This window comes from Cygnus olor, chromosome 13 (assembly GCF_009769625.2).
Source record: "Cygnus olor isolate bCygOlo1 chromosome 13, bCygOlo1.pri.v2, whole genome shotgun sequence".
In the NCBI taxonomy this organism is placed as follows: domain Eukaryota; kingdom Metazoa; phylum Chordata; class Aves; order Anseriformes; family Anatidae; genus Cygnus; species Cygnus olor.
Window position 1 is genome coordinate 4,624,376 of NC_049181.1, and position 15,916 is coordinate 4,640,291.

The 15,916-nt window shown below is 40.7% G+C and overlaps 1 protein-coding gene and 1 long non-coding RNA gene across 15 annotated transcripts in view; one reads left to right on the forward strand and one right to left on the reverse strand.

Annotated features, from left to right (window-relative positions):
* Positions 1-541: 541 nt before the first annotated feature.
* The window catches only part of LOC121077154, a 49,415-nt gene continuing 34,040 nt past the window's right edge, over positions 542-15,916 (reverse strand). The window contains exons 3-4 of one of the 5 annotated variants that reach the window (XR_005823923.1): positions 14,922-15,048; positions 14,501-14,527 (exon numbers count right to left, since the gene is read on the reverse strand). This is a non-coding gene — a long non-coding RNA (uncharacterized LOC121077154). The other 4 variants (XR_005823922.1, XR_005823924.1, XR_005823920.1 and 1 more) reach the window with 4 other exon arrangements.
* Positions 6,469-15,916, forward strand: part of PCDH11X (protocadherin 11 X-linked) — a 488,057-nt gene continuing 478,609 nt past the window's right edge. For 4 of the 10 annotated variants that reach the window (XM_040572070.1, XM_040572072.1, XM_040572073.1 and 1 more), the window contains exon 1: positions 6,471-6,853. The gene's annotated coding sequence lies outside the window, so the exon portion shown is untranslated. Of the gene's footprint in view, positions 6,854-7,307; positions 8,322-15,916 lie in introns of all 10 variants that reach the window. The other 6 variants (XM_040572064.1, XM_040572068.1, XM_040572066.1 and 3 more) reach the window with 5 other exon arrangements.

A 15,916-nucleotide genomic window follows, 5' to 3' on the forward strand; every position in this document is an offset into this window, starting at 1 on the left:
ATCACTACCTCATTAGCGGACTTTTTCTAACTACTCAAAGATTCTGCTTACTGGAAGAGTCTCCTTTAGGTTTCATTCTTCGGCTACTAATTTGAAAGGAGGCCAAATTCTCTTGTTACTGGTGTTACCGGACTTCTTTCGTGACGATGATTGTCAAATAATAGCATTGCTTATGTGTGGTCTGGACACGCCTTACCTATCCAGTGGGAACATACTCACCTGAACAGAATCTATCTTCTGAAACAGTAAGGCTGCTGTAGTTTCTGATTCTAAAAAGGGCTGTGAGCCTTATTTCTCAGTTTTGTCCTGACTCTAAGACAGAAGCAGTGAGTCCCATCTGAAGCAGTTCCTAGTGCACCACTTCAAAAAAAACCCCTTTTGTTTATTTACTATCCTGAAGAAAAGAAGACAGCTTATCCTCATAATCTTGGTATTCCACACATGCTAATTTCAGTCAGCAAAATAAAATAAAATAAAAATAAATAAAACATTAAAAAACTGGAACATCTGAGTGCACACTGGGCCTAGTACAGAATGCAATTTGATTTAGATGAGGTCTTTAGTCTCCTGAATGTATGTACTTCAAGGAAATTTCAGAAATCTAATTTTTGGAAAGGAACTCTCTTCAATATTATATGGACTAACAAAATCCTCTTGCTAAAAAGAAATGCTTTTCCCTTTTGTGAAATACAACGTACTTAATACTTTAAGAAATCCAGGTCTGATAAAGATTTAAAAGCATTTTATTTTAACAGGCCTTTGCTCCCTCAGCAAGACAATACAAATAAATCCAGCACACTAGGCATGTAAGGTACACATGAAATCAATGGCATTTTTGAATGTGAAAAGTTTGAGCTATATCAAGCATTACGCCGATGATATTTTTATTCAAACATAATTTGTGCAACATTTAAAATATATCTATTAGAGAATTATTACTTTTCAAATTTAATAAGGATCTGACAGGCACAGAAATTAAACAACTTGACAAATGTCAGGTTGAGGAGAGTACCTTGGAGGAAAAATGGGTCTTCCCAGATCCAGATTAGTGCCTGATTTACCCAACGCTTGTTCTGCAGCTACAGGTGAGGCAGAAAGGCGTTAGAACCCCTAGAAGGAGCAAAGGAGGGCGCTGCATTTATCCCATTGCTTGTCGGATGAAAATGGCCAGGGCGTTTGAAACACTCTTGACAATCCTTTCCTTACAGTCTTACAAAACTCTCCTGTCACGATGGTGGGGCTTCTCTTCATCTTTGTTACTAGCTAAGGGTAAGTAATTAATGTTTTATAATTGATGTGACAGCTGAATCAAGAATACTTTCTAAAAAGTGCAACTGAAATTTTCAGTTTACGTTCAAAGTTTGTCTCCGTAGCATCGTAAAACTGTCTCTCTTGATGGGTGGTTTTGGTGTCATAGAACTGCCTCTCTGTCCAGAAGCCACAGGAGCAGTTACGGGTAGGTGTGACCTGCTTCACTGGTTCCCTGCGAGGCACAGGGAGACAGGTCCATCGGCTTCTTCCATTGCTGCCCTCCACAATAAACAGCTAATTTCTGTACTCGTGGTCATAAATTCAAAATCTCAATCAGGACTCCAGATGATTATTCTGTAATTGCATACACAATTCAGCTGAAAGGAGAGTAAAGAAAAAATATTTATTTAAGACCAACCAATATTTGAAGCCCTATAATGAATATTAAATAGTATTTAATGATGTTTATATGTTAAAATGGTTAAACAAGCCACTAAAATAAGGAAAAAAGAACCACCCACGAAGTGACTTTTCATAATCCCAAGTAAAATACCATGAAGTTATTTGGAAATAAAGTAAGTTTTTTGTTGTTGTTGTTTTTGGTTTGGTTGGTTTTTGATTTCTTTAATAGGAAATCACTTGTAAGTGCATTAACTCCTAAGGGAACTTATATTTATAACAGCAGGTAACAGAATAGCCTTTTAGTATTTTTTGTTTTGAATATATGAATAGATATGCAATCCTGTTAGTGTGCATGATTCTGAAATTTATAGCTTTCCAGTACAAGCTAATTTAAAATAATGAAAAAAATATTGTTTATTCTAGCATTTTACATGTCTAGACTGCTTCTTAAACACAAGCTGTGCTGTAAAGTACAGCAAAAGACACAATATATTTCAGTTTTCCTAGTCTGTTTCTATTTTGCAAGACATAAATCCCCAAACACCCTTAAAGATGGAGAGAACAGCACAGACTAACACTTGTAAAGTTTATAAAGTTAATTTAAACGATCAGTTTCAGCAATATTATATTCCTAAAATAATTTCTTGTTATCAAGGACACAAAACAAATATTTATTATACAAAAGGTATCCGGGAATTCCTGAGCTAAAGACTTGGTCTGATTCTTGTCTTAAGTCAGCTTCAAACAGCCCCTGTGCTGGCAGTGCCGTAGCTCCTGGCCAGCAGGCGTGGGGAGCCGCTGCCCGTGTGCCCAGCTCCTTCAAAATCTTTCCAGGCTCTTGGCCCACGCTCCCACTCCAAAGGCATGCCCTTTTGGTATGGGCGCGTGAACTCTCAAAACGTTCAGGATAAAAATCAAGGTATTCTATACATTATTCAAGACATTTAAAAACCATTGTCACTTGACAACTGAGATAATAAAGTTAGTATGTTCTACCTCCTGCTGTTGGGGACTGGACTTCTAAAGGTCCATACTGTAATCATTCTGGCAACAGCCCTGCAAGACAGCAGCCGCCTCTGGTGCCTGGCTCTCGCTCAAAAAGGCATGTACTTAGAAATAGTAACCCTACTCAAAATAATACAGTCTGAACTTCCTGCATATTATCAATCGGGGTGTAATGTCTCCTCTCTTGGAATGAAAGGAATAGGTACCATTTTGTCACATGACAATTGTCCATCTAGAGTTGCGGCTGTAGGTTTGTAGGTCTGCTGTTTCTAATTAATACTGTATGCATATGATCACGGCTAGCAATATTTCCAGTGGCGTAAAACCACGATTGCAGCAGAATGTTTTATAGCAGATATGCTCTAACTGCTCTGAAACTAGGTTTTCAACTAGCTTGCATTTCAGACATTTATGAATCTGGGTGGAAAAAAAAAGGTGATTTGTCATTTTCTTGGCAAAAAAAAGTATTCCTACAAATATTTTAGAAAAGTTGTTCAGCCATTTAAAATTACAGATCACTGCAAAGGAGGGGAGTCTAAAAGAACCACTGTATTCAATGTGAAGTCCAGATACAGTATCAGCTGGCAGTTAGGAAGCACGGTGCAACCTAGATAAATATTGCTGCTACAGAAGGAAAAGAGAGGGAATATCCATTATCGAAAAGCAGGAGTAAAAACAGTGCTAGTGCTCCAGGATCCCAAGTGAGATTTGTTTTACATTTTCAGTAAATGGGGATGAGGGAAAAAGAAGAGAAGGAAACTATTGTTCAAATAAGTATATGGAGAATAACTTGGGATTGAGGCAAAATCATATTAAAAGATGTAGTAAAACGTAGTTACAATTTGTTTTTTGAGTTCTTCTGTTGGTGTGACAAGAAAAAGAGAAACAAAGCAAAACCACACAAGGCCTTCAGCAGAAAAAGACCTCCAACCTTATCTGTCACTCATGTAAAAGTAGCTCCTTTTCGTTCCCTACACCAGTCTCCACACCCACCCCCTTCCCAATAGCCAAGGGAAGGCTTGTGTCTCTTATTTTCTTGCATGGAGACATAAAAGTGAATTACAATCTTTCTTGGAGACTGTCATCTGCAGTGGCCTCTCCATGACTTATCTGGGTGACCAAAGTAAGGCTGCTCAAGCAATATATTCTGTATGACCTTTGCAAAAATGCTGAGAATTCGTCCTATAGCCAGTGCATTTTTAAGAGGTTATTCCGTAACAACTCTAAAGCCAGTAGCTGTATAAGATCTATGAGACTTTTCTCCTTTTGTTTTCAGCAGTTTACAAAAAGGCACTGTCTGGAGGAAGAGAAGCCATAGAAATAGCAATCGGGGAAAGGCGGGGAGAGCTCCCCTCTTCCGCGAGGCAGCCGCCTGCAAGGCAGCCGGCGCCAAAGTAGCAGGGACCTGGTGTTACATAAATTGCTCAAACTCAGCCACAGCACATGCAGCATCCAGCCCAGCAAGAGGGAGACAAGAATCAGCTGAAGTTACTGTATGGAAACCATATTTCGGATAGTTTTTCTCTAAAGTGGAAGGCTTAGAAAGGAAGCAAGCTTGACCTTCACAGTATGCAAAACTTTGGCTCTGGTCCTAGCTCTTTTCACATGTGAATAGTTCCTGTGGGGCCTCTTCATGTGCTTAGAGTAACAAACAATTTCAGGATTTAGACCTTGATCTGCACCAAGGGTAGCAGCAATACTTTCTGATATGAAAAAATATTTTTTGTTCTTAGTAAAGTGATGTATTTGCTACATGAACATAGTTAATCCTACTCTGACCCTTCATTTTTATGACATTCCTGGTTTGATTTGTGAAGGGGTTTTGCCCTTTTGGAGGGCACCAGTTTGCCTCTCAGATCAGTTAAATAAGCCACCAACTTCTCAAACTTTTTTTTTTTTTCTTTTTTTTTGGCAAGGGAAATGACAATATTCACTTTTGGCTGTGCATTTCAAATATAGTTCAAACAGAACCGCTGGATCCATCCCAGCTCATCCCTAGCCACCACTCTGAAGAGCAGGACGTGCTGATAGCTGTCCGTGCTGCAGTGGCTGGTGCTGGTGGGCTCGATCGCTCTCACGCAGGACAAACTGGCACGTAGGTCTGTACGGCTCCCAGTAATATTCAAATATCTTTCAGGATTTTTTTTTATTTTTTTTTCCAAGTAATAATCTTAATTTTAATTTAATCGAAGGCAAGGAGGACAAGTGCCCAAATACTATCATTTGCCTCTTTTTAGGTGCAAAACTGTTGTCTGTTGGAATATGCCTCTCATGGACTTGGCTGTTGTAGAAATCCCTTGTCACGACAGCTCAGCGAAACAGGTATGAAAAGGATTGGCAGCCAGTCTTAATCTGTGTGCCATCAACACGACGTAAACCAAACTGCATGCTGCTTTTGTATTTCGTCCCTTTGTTGCTTATGTATGCTTTATTTCACATTTTATTAAAAAAAATATGTTGATAAATAAGTGTATTAGAGTTGTGGCCTTCTCCTCCTCAGCTTTGTGCTGCACTGCGGCTGGGACACGAACCCTCTTTGTGGGTAATGTTCTGTTTGTGCATGAGGCACCTCTGCTGCACGGATATATATGGGACCAGGAAAAACGAAGTGACAACTTATTTCACTAAATTCCTAGAATTTAGTACCCAACATAGTAAAATACAATGGGCGATTGGTCAAACTCGGGCAACTGAAATACAACGTGGAAATGTAACCTAGAAGAAAAGGAATTACATCTGGTCTGTGGTACTTTAGCATGGTTAATGGCCATGCAATTGTTCATTCTGGTCCATGTTCAAAGCCTCTCATTGAATATATGAGTTAACAGGTAAAAATGGAGGCAGTTCACTGAATGACCGGGGATTTTTACAAGGTGTTTTTAGAACTCTCTCTCTCTCTGAAAAAGGTACGTAGGGAGAGGGTTTGTGGTGTTTAAACTATATTTAGCTATAAAAGTGAGACATTACCTACATCCTTCTATAGCGGAGAAGGTAAATCAAGGCTTTCACATCCATTTCCAAACTATTTTTAAAGGCCACATGCAAAAGATTAGGCTCTTGGGGTTAAGTGCAAGTTCTCTCGTTCACCAGAACAGCGCCTAAAACTGCCTCCGCACCCAAGAGCAGAGCATAGCGAAAACGCTATTTACCAGTAATTACCGCGTTCACTAAGAAGTGCCTACTGCAGGCATCTGGCGAAGCGCTGCCAGTAACTCGAGGTCCCCCGGTCACTAACACCGGCGCGGACGCCGAGCTCTCCCTCGGAGCGGGTTTCCGCACGGCCGCTCCTCACCGGCCGCTCTGCCCCACGCAGCCCCCGGCCCAGGGCCGGGCCCCAGCCCCGAGGCGCGGCGGCGGCTGCGGAGCCCCGCGGAGCCTCGGGGGCCTCCGGAGGCCCCCGGCCTGGCCGGGGGGGGGGGGGGGCGCCCCGGCCCTGGCCCCGCAGGGGCCGCCCCCTGGCGAGGCGGCGGAGCGGCGGCTCCGGGGGGATCCTGCGGGAGGGGGCGCCCGGCCGGGCCCGGCGCCGCCCCGCCCCGTGGCGGTGATGTCAGCGGCGGGGCGGGCCGGCCGGCAGCGGCGGCGCGGGGCGCGGGCGGCCGCGGCAGAGCCCAGGCGGAGCCGGAGCCGGAGGAGCCGGAGTCGCCGCCGCCGGGACAGGGCGGGCTCGGGGCGCCGCCGGCAGCGCTGCCCGCGCCCCCCAGGGCCGCCGCGCCCGCAGCCAGCCCCGGCGGGGAGGGGAGAGCCCGGCGGCGGCACCGGCACCGGCGGCTTCCCCGCGGGCGGGAGGCGGCTGCCCGCTGCCCTCGGGGCTCCGCCGGTCTGCGCGGCCGGGCCGAGCCTCCCCGCGCAACTTGGGCGGGCGGCCGGACCCCTGCGGACCCGTGCGGGGCCGCCACCGCCGTCCCTGCCTCCCGCCGGCTGCGCAAGCCAATGGGCAACAAAACCCAACAGAAATAAAACAAACTCAGGCTTACCTAAAAGTTAGGAACCCCCCCTTATTTTTTTTTCCTTTTTTTTTTTTTTTTCTCCCGCTCCTCCTTCCCCTTTCTCTTTCGGCCTCGCTCCCTATGCGGGAGCCGCCTGCGGCCGCTGCCGGGCAGGAGCCGCCGCGCTGGGGAGCGAGCAGCCCGTGCGGCGGGGCAGCCTCCGCAGCAGCCCGGCTGGAGGGACGGCCTCGGCGCGCACGGCACTGAAGGTAAGCAGGGGCGGCAGAGGGGTTTTCGCACCCTTTTGTGTTGTACCTTCTGTCCGTCGCCCCCCACCCCCCTCTTCAGCAGGGCATCGGCGGTGCCTCCGGAGCGGCGTGAATGGCACGGAGCCGGCCAAGTGAAATGCAAGTCTGCTCCCCTGGAAAGCACATGGAGCGCACAGGCGATTGCAAATGTGTGTTTGTTGCTGCTCCGCTACCATAACGCTGACGGTCTCTGCTCGCAGCGACGGCGGGGAGCCAACTTGCACGGCTCAGGAACGGGGAGACCCGCGGTCTGCCTCTGACGGCGGCTGGCACAGGCTGTTACGTTTTGTTGGATGTGTACCCCCCACCGCCTCCCCAGAGCATCCCGGCGTCCTGTTTGATTTGCTGGGGTGTCGGGTTTTTGGTTTTTTTCGGTTGCTTTTTTTAAATTTTATTTTTTTTATTTTCCCCCCAGATAGAGCGCCTGGTGTTAATGAGAGAGGGAGAGCGATGGGGAAAAGGAGGAAAAAAAAAAAAACCATATGGAGCATTTTATTGATGTGATCATAATCCTGTAATGGAGATTGCATTAAATGAGGATTGCATCAAAATGCCTAGCTGCTGTGGGGAGATGGGAGAGCAGAAACTATGCTGGATTGTAAATGAAGTTCTCTGATTGAAGGATTTCCTTAAACCATGGAGAGGTATCTGTAAGCTTAAAGTTGCTGTATATGTGGAGTACTGGAATGGGATAAAATACAGATCAAGCTGAAATATTTTAATTTACTCGAGCTCCGGATGCAGTTAGAATCGGTTAGAGAGGCACTGCAGTGATGTCCAATGAATACTTGGTTTCAGCTATGGAGACCACAGAAAGGCAAGGATAAAATATTATTTAGCATTTGGGGAAGGATGCTTCATTTATGACTTTTGACATAATGGCACAAAGCCTACAGCCTGCTGGTTATGAGCAGAAACCTTGTAGGCGATCTGGAAAGCAGAGGATTTATCTCATTTTCCTTTTGCAACCTTGACATAGTTGCCTTTAAGAAGTAGCTCCGAGTTATCTGACAGGAGGCAAACGGGGACTTATTTGCCCCTTCGGATATTAAAAGAAACTGTAAGCTTGAGAGAGAGGGACTCGACTCGTCTGATCTTGTCTTTCTGAGCTTGAGTTGATAATGCATTTTGAGTAATTGTTGCTGCTTATCTCAATTGGCAAAGGAGGGGAGAAGATGTTCAAGTTTACTGAACCAAAGCAGAGCTGAGGACAGTAGATAATATCAACTTACCCTTGCCTTCTTTTTTTGCTGAATTTTATTCTGACATAGAAAACTGAGCCACAAAGAGCACCTTCTTCAAGCCTTATTGAAAGGAAACCAAGGAAACCCAAAGAGAACAGAAAGATTAAGCCAAAGATAAATTTTGACTTTTCTCTTGTCAGCGGTGGAAGTAGCGTTGATCTGTCAGGTTGCATAGGTCAAAGGAGGTAAGATAGGAGAAAAGTTACTTATTTATTTACTGCTGTTTTCACGTACACAGAGAAAGTTGTTGCACAACTAAACATCATGAACTGGGAAAGAACCATTTCTTAGAACCACCTAAATTATAACTTAAATAAACAAAAGAGATAAGGATACTGTAAGGATACTCATCGGTATCTCTGTGTAACTGCAAAGAGCAGGTTAATGATAAAAATTATGTAGAACAGAGCAAAATATCTGAGGTTTTCACAAGTAATTTGTTTTCCTATTTGAGTTGTCTGCAAAATCAGAGCTAGTGGCTCCACTGTTGAGTGTCTCTTGTGCTGTATATTTAGAGTAAAAAAAAAAGTTGAGATAGAATTTATTTATTTAAAATAATGAAATAAAATGAAGAAGAGCAGCTTAAATGTATTGAATTCCTCTTAAGCATTTTGTTTTGGCAAAAGGAGACTTGTGAATGGTGTGTAAGAGATGGGTTTAGAATATTCATGGCTATACTCCAGGGAGCTTCGTGTTAGCTCAATAGGCAGAAGGTTCTTCTTCCAAAGAGATACGTGGAGAAGATGTGCTTAAATATCAAGCCATGTTCAGATGAGACTGTTGGTATCTACATTTCAAGACCAACTGTTAGGCTGCTGAGGGGAATGATGCTTAATCTGGAAAATAAAGCAAGTATTCCTAGCTCATTTCTTAATGAGAATAATTCATTAATTCATTGATTAATTTTACTTTGTACGAATGTTCCAGATGTGACTCTAATTTTTACCAAGTCACAGCTGAGGAAAAAATGTCTTTTGAGAACGTGGTTATCCATGCAGATCGGGGTCTGTATATTTTTACAGAAGAACTCTTCACTGCTTCATGGCTGCATTGTTCATCCTTGCAGCGTTTCTTCAAGTGTGAGCCTTGCTATAGTTAAAGGATAATTTATATTCAGTGTAGTACTGTCTGCTCAGTGGAATTGGCTTTATACATCACAGCCTCTGCAAAAAAGGAGATCAAAGATCTGAACCTGTGGTCCTGTATTGCATTTGTATTCTACGTGGACTTGTGTAATCGTATACTGGAGCCATTCACACTCCCATAGTTAAGAATTATGTCAGTCTTTCCATTAAAACACCCATTTGTTTAGTAATTTAACATTTAAAGACAGGCTCTAAGCTCAAGTTAGACACATTCATATAGTTTAAAAAAAAAAAAAGTAGATATCCTAAGCTATGAAGTACAATAACAACTGGCATTTGCTAACGTAGCACTGTTAAGTTGAATTTATAGAAAGCTTGGTAGAAAGTAATGCCCTGCCTGAAAAAGGTGGAGATGAAAAGGAAAAAAAAGAATTCCTCTCAGATCTAGAAGCCCTGTAGAGCCAGGTGGGTGTTTATACCTGGATTTTAAAGGGGTCTGCGATCACTAAGCAGGCAGCAGGGTTTTTCAAGTAGGATGGCACTGGCTCAAAACAGGAATTAGTTAGATCTCAGTTTACTGGTTCAGTCTGAGGTTGTATTAGAACTGATGCCTTTGGCATTATTCCAGTTATTTCTTGTGAGAAGTTAGAACAAAACACAACTCCAAACCCCTTGTGTTAGTCTGTCAAGTTACGCTTTCAATAAGCTAAAAAGGACAAGATGGTTTTGATTAACATTGATTGTGTGACACAGGTGATAAAAGGATTTGGGGGATGCTGGTGCTGAAGTGTGCTTACCAAGTGGTTCACCGAAGATCACCACTGCAGAAATCATGCCCTTCCATCACAGGTGCAGGGAGTGGTACTAACGGTCAGCTTACACTTACATGGAGCCCCCTTTCTTCCAGAGCATCCCAAAACCTTTTACAATTGCCTGTCTTAATTAGTTGGTCATCTTCCAGCAGTGGAGTAGTTGCTTCATCTCTGCAGACAAAGTAGGTGAATGTTTATAACCTCTTCATGTGTATTTTGGGTTAGAAGTGACAGACTGAAAATACACGTGGATTCAGTGCTACAGTCCTGTGTTCTGCGTAGTACCCGTGGTCGGTGGGCAGGTTCCAGATACAGCTTGCTGTAGTCCTAGTGTGTTGGGGTGGATGGAATAAATGGTGTTGTTTGAATGAAAAATTTTTATCACTTAAAAATTGATAAGGGAGATTAATAGTCTGCTGTCCCTGTTACCTCTTTCTGCAGTGAGATCACTGAGAGGGAATTTATAGCAGTTTGTCTTCAGCATGGTGAAGTAGTGGTGACCGTATCTTTCTTCCTCTTGTGAAAATTCATGCTCCCTGCATATATAAAGGCAAGTAATATGAAGCAGGAAATTTAGGGTGGAAATGGGAATTTGATTATCCCTTAAGATCTGTGGGGAGACTCCCATTCTCATTATCCAATGGTAAAATAAGGAAAATAGGTTTAAAAGACAGTCTTTTTCAATTACAGCCTCTGCGTTAGTGGAGTGACTTGCCAGGAAGCATAAAAACTCCTATAGCTTTGCATATTTAAAAAAAAAAAAAAAAAAGCTCCACTGTAAGAAGAGTTTAAACTGTCCTTAAAATTTTCTTTGAGGTGTTGTATTGTGAGCAATAGTCAAATACGTGGAAAATACATTTTTGAGTGATAATAATACCGTTTATTTTATCTGGTGGAAGTGAATGGTTACATATATAAATTTTTCAAAAAACTTTTTAGAACAAAACTCTTGTGTCTAAATCGAGGCAACAAATACTGTTTTTCTGTAATTGTTCAGTAAGATTTCAGATTTGAATGGAAAGAAAAAACTTACCCCACTTGCAGGGGAAGTTTCATGAAAGTCCAGTGGAAGTTAATATAAAAAACAGAATATAGCTCTAAAAGAGCATGGAATGTAATCTGTAGATACAATCAAATCGTGGTAGTTCTGACAGTAAATAAGAAACTGTAAAGGGTTTTCTGAAGTTGTGTCATAATTAAACATTCTTTTTATTTGAAGTCCTGCCTGTATCATTGCTTCTAATATCCTGCTGAATATTGCTGCGTTTCAGGTACACTTAGAAAATAAATGTTCTCCCATAGATAACGTAAGACTTAGTCTTCTTGATCCAACAGAATCTGAGTCAAAGCTTCTTGCAGGCTGTGAAAACATTTCTGTTGGAACAGTGCCTTGAATAATTGCTTCTTGCATTACAAAACATAACAAACTTTAACTTCTGCCACTTGCTTAGAAGTCAAACGTTAATATGGTATCGAAGGTGTTGCTGTATAGGATTCTTGCTTGCAAGGGTGGCAGAATTTAGGCTGTTAAGCAGCAAGTGCTTTACTAACTTTTCAGGGGAAGTTCTGTTTAAATTACTGTTGTTTTCCCTCAGGTAAGTTATGACGTACTCCACAAGGATTATTTCGTTGCAAGCGGACATAACTAACCTGATCAGCAGAGAGCTAAATATGTTCTCAGAGAGACAAATGAACACAAATTATTGCAGACTTCGGATTTCAGTAGTGAAAATGTAAGCGGAGGTGGGCCACTGAATTTAAAACCCATCACTCTGGGGTTAAATACGCCTAAGAAACTTGAGCTGTGCTAAGAAACTTAGCCTGTTTCGGTTACCTGCCAGGGGAATGTTTTGTGTTGAATACTGCTTTGATTTGACATGGCTGTTTAGGGAATGATTTTCTTCCTCTGAGCTGGTCTAGAAATAAGATGTCACTGGTGATGTAGTTTGCAGTGTTTACATTGCATCCTTAAGGACATGGTTTTATTATTTTTGTAAGAATTTAATTAGTAATTGCATGAGCTTTATGCTGTCTACCAAAGTAGCAGGAAATACATACTAAATAGAAAAAAATCCATGTAAAACTTTGCAGTGCTTTAGGCACAGAGTATTTCATTTAACCAGCTACTTACACCATCATAGTTACTGCTTTGTGCTAGCTTGTTAAATTAACATGTGTATGTATGGAAGGCTATGATCTGCTGGATCTATGATCATGATACCTGGAAAGCCACACAGTCTTGTTTCTGGCACATAACATGCGTAGTTGCCCACCAGAACAAAAATGGAAATTATTTGGGGGATGACAGAAATACAGGTTCCATTAAAATGCAGAGTAGGGAAAAACTTAAAATACCAAAATAAATAAATAAACAAAGGCACCTGCCTACCTTTAGTCTGTAGCAGATTTCATTAGATGGTCATCTCTTTTGATATTCCTCCTAAGAAGGGAGGTTTCCTGACTTTGAGAAGGAAATGAGTTTTATTTCTGCTAGTGGAAGTCATAGTTTAAACTCTTGTTTAGTCAATTGTGCAGGATTTGTAATTACTTCTGTAATTATATAAATACATTTCTTCCTGTCTCTTGACAAACAATTATGAAACCATGTGTCCTGGCAGGCATACAGGTCACTTTAATAGCTGGTTTTGCTTGGGTATGTGGTAGGGTTGGTTTTTTTTTTTTTCTTCCTGCAAGGGAGGGTAGCTTCAATAAGAAGCATGTGTCATGGGGCAGGCTGGATTCACAAATGGGAAGGAGATGTTAATCAGACACTTAAGATGTTTACGACAGAAGTATTACACTTGTCGATGTTAAACAGGGGAAGCATGTGTCATAGCATTCCCGAAATCTTAGTAGAAAAAGTGCAGAGGAACTTCACCATTAAATCATGATGTAGTACGAAGTGCAACATGCGTATATAGTGCTGGACTCAAGTAATTTGGAACCTGAAGCTTGCTGTAACAGCTTGTCCAAATTATAGTTGCCGCAAGTAATTTGTAAATGTACACAAGATGTAAGTCATGAAACTAAAGCTACCATTAAAGGGAGTAATGGCTTTATTTTGTCACTCATTTAATTGACCCTTAGAAGATGTATGTTGCAATGCACCTTGTGTTCCAGATCTTAATTTACAACAGCAAAGTAATAATTCTGGGGATGAAAATTGGTAATGAAATGCATAAAATTCATCTTCTGTCCATCTTCTGCCTTGTCTGCATGTGAGACTTTACCAGAATGAATGGACATCTACTAAGGGCTTCAAGTTAGTTTTCTGTTATCTGAATTCTGCTACAGGAGGTTAGTTAAGTGCTTGTATATATGCAGAAGTATTATTGTTAAAAAGGAATTATCATTATATACAAAAAAAGGAATCATTATTATAAAAAGAATTATTCTTTTTAAAATTAATGTTCAGGAGATGTGTAATTTCATGACTCTTTAAAGAAAACTGGAGAAAAAGTAAACGAAACATTTTGTGTTCTAGTTAGTTTTTGATGATTTTACAAGCCAACTGAGAATGGCCTTTTCCTCTGGCCAAATAGAAGTTAAATTATCAGATATTGCTGCTTTATCTTCTGTGTTTCTATTGTAAACTTGAGGAGGAAAAATCACGTGCAGTTGAACAATTATTAGTTAAATCTGAGGAGTGAAAGTTACAGAGGAGTCTTTAGGTACTGGAAATAAGTGTATTTAATTTGTATATAATCTAGAGTACTGATGACTTCAGAACAGAACTACATATAACATTCTTGGTATTTGCATGCTCTTACCGAATTCTCACATTCTTCATATATATGCCCCTTGAAAAGACTATACGTCTAGGAGAACACTGTAAACCACGCTTTCTTAACACAACTTGTCTTTAAAATACCTCTAAAAAGGCTGCAGAATCATGGCCTATCAGTTTCTTTTTTGTGTGTGTGACAGTGTGCACAGTTATCAGTTTATATCTTTAAGAGTTTAGCTTTATCTACATGTTCAAAGAAAAACATTTTAAAGAACTGCTCTGAAGGTACTCTTAAAGCATAATACAAAGTATGTTTGAGATGAGTTTATAACTCAACGTGTTTCAACAAACAAAGGAGAGGGAAAAATAAATAACGTACAAAAGATGTTTGGCATATCAGGGAAAAAAGATGACCACTTCAAGCAAGTGCACGTGAGTCAGAAAGCAAAGACATTAATAGTCTTTGTCAAAGAAATGTGTTACTAGTGTGTAGTCAAACTGTTGTTTTCTTAACTGGGGAATGAGGTTATGATGTGTCAAGCATCCATGGTCTTACAATGAGAAATGAACCAGTAATATCTTCCATCTGTACTTCTGTGTCAGTACTGAGACATCTGAGCATCACTGAACAATCTGAACCCTGTGTGCTCAAGGAAGAGATGTTCTTGGTGACTAAATACAAATGACTCTCAAAAGAGTTTGGGTGTTGTTTGTTTTTGAATGTTTTAATGAAAGAGTTTAAAAATTCTTGCTTTCTTCTCCAGCCCCTGAAAAGAAAGAAAATTGTATTTACGTGATGTCCACTCATTGCTTGTACCTCATTCATGTTTTCTTGCATTTCTTCAGCATTAAGGGTATTAAAACTAGTCAGCAGCAGGTATTTAAAATATGGTGTAACTCAAATGCAATAATTCTACCAAAAAATTAAAAGCAAACTATGCACATAAGTTAAACCTTTGCAGTCTTCACCAAAGTTGCACAGAATAAACTTTTAAAATGGATGATTGTCCTTTTTACTCTTTCTGTTCTATTCAAGTAGATTTAAAATACTTCTACAGAGAAGAAAAGGGGGAGCAGAAGAATTAGAAAAGCTGTGATAGGAATGAATCTCTTTTATTAAGACTATGTGGCATCACGATTTGTTAGGTTGGGACCTGTTACCTTTCACATTCTGTATTTCGTGGCTCGTCAAACAGAGAAGTTTAAGCATTGACCAGCCTTTGAAGTTGCGTTAAAGTTGAATAGAGTCTTCAGAATCAAGTTCATAGAGTACCTGAGGTGATTCTGCCTAAACGGAAACAGTTCCAAACGCTTCTGTACCTTTTTTCTTTTGCTTCCATCCATTAGGAAATTTATTTCACAGTTTTGGACGTGGAAGTGCATTTGTATTAGACCATCATTTGAAATGAGGTTGGATTTAGTTTAGTTTCTTTGTGTGTATTGCTTCTCCTAACATTTCCATGAGTGATGGAAAGAGGTGTGATAGCAGAAGATTCACCCTCATTCACTGTTACTAAGTTGAACATCCAGCACTGGAAAAAGTCCTGGTTATATTTTAAGATGATCACTCTAAGCATGTATTTCAGTCAAAAAGAGAGATCGCTTTTACTTTTTGCTTGTCAGAACTTTAAAATCCAGGTTGTCTAACTGAGACAATAAACAGAAGTTAAAACACAGGAGGAGGGGTTGATTTAGTAAAAAGAGAAAGAACTGACAGAAACTTGTATAAATTTACAATAGCTCAAATTGTATATTTTTATTTATTATAGTCTATATAGGGTGGACTAAACCTGAAATCATTTTTATTGTCTTAAGTTGGAGAAAAAGGTAAATGTGCTTGTAAATTTGTTGCAATAAGACAGTGTTTTTGTGATTGTATTGTGTTACACAGCTCAAATTCACTAAGAAGTTTATGACAAAATGAATTGAATTTGGTTCCAATTTTGTGTTTGAGCAGTGTTCTTCTGAATAACAATGTAGGTTATTTTAAAATTACCAATAAACCTTTATTAACGACATATTACTGCTATGCGGGACTGCTTATTTTCTTGTATTACACAATTTGTTCAGCAGCTGCTTGCTGTAGGTACTTTTTCTCTTGCTAGCTTAAAGCAAGTGTCAGGTTTTGGTTATTGTTGTTTAACATCACTGGGAAA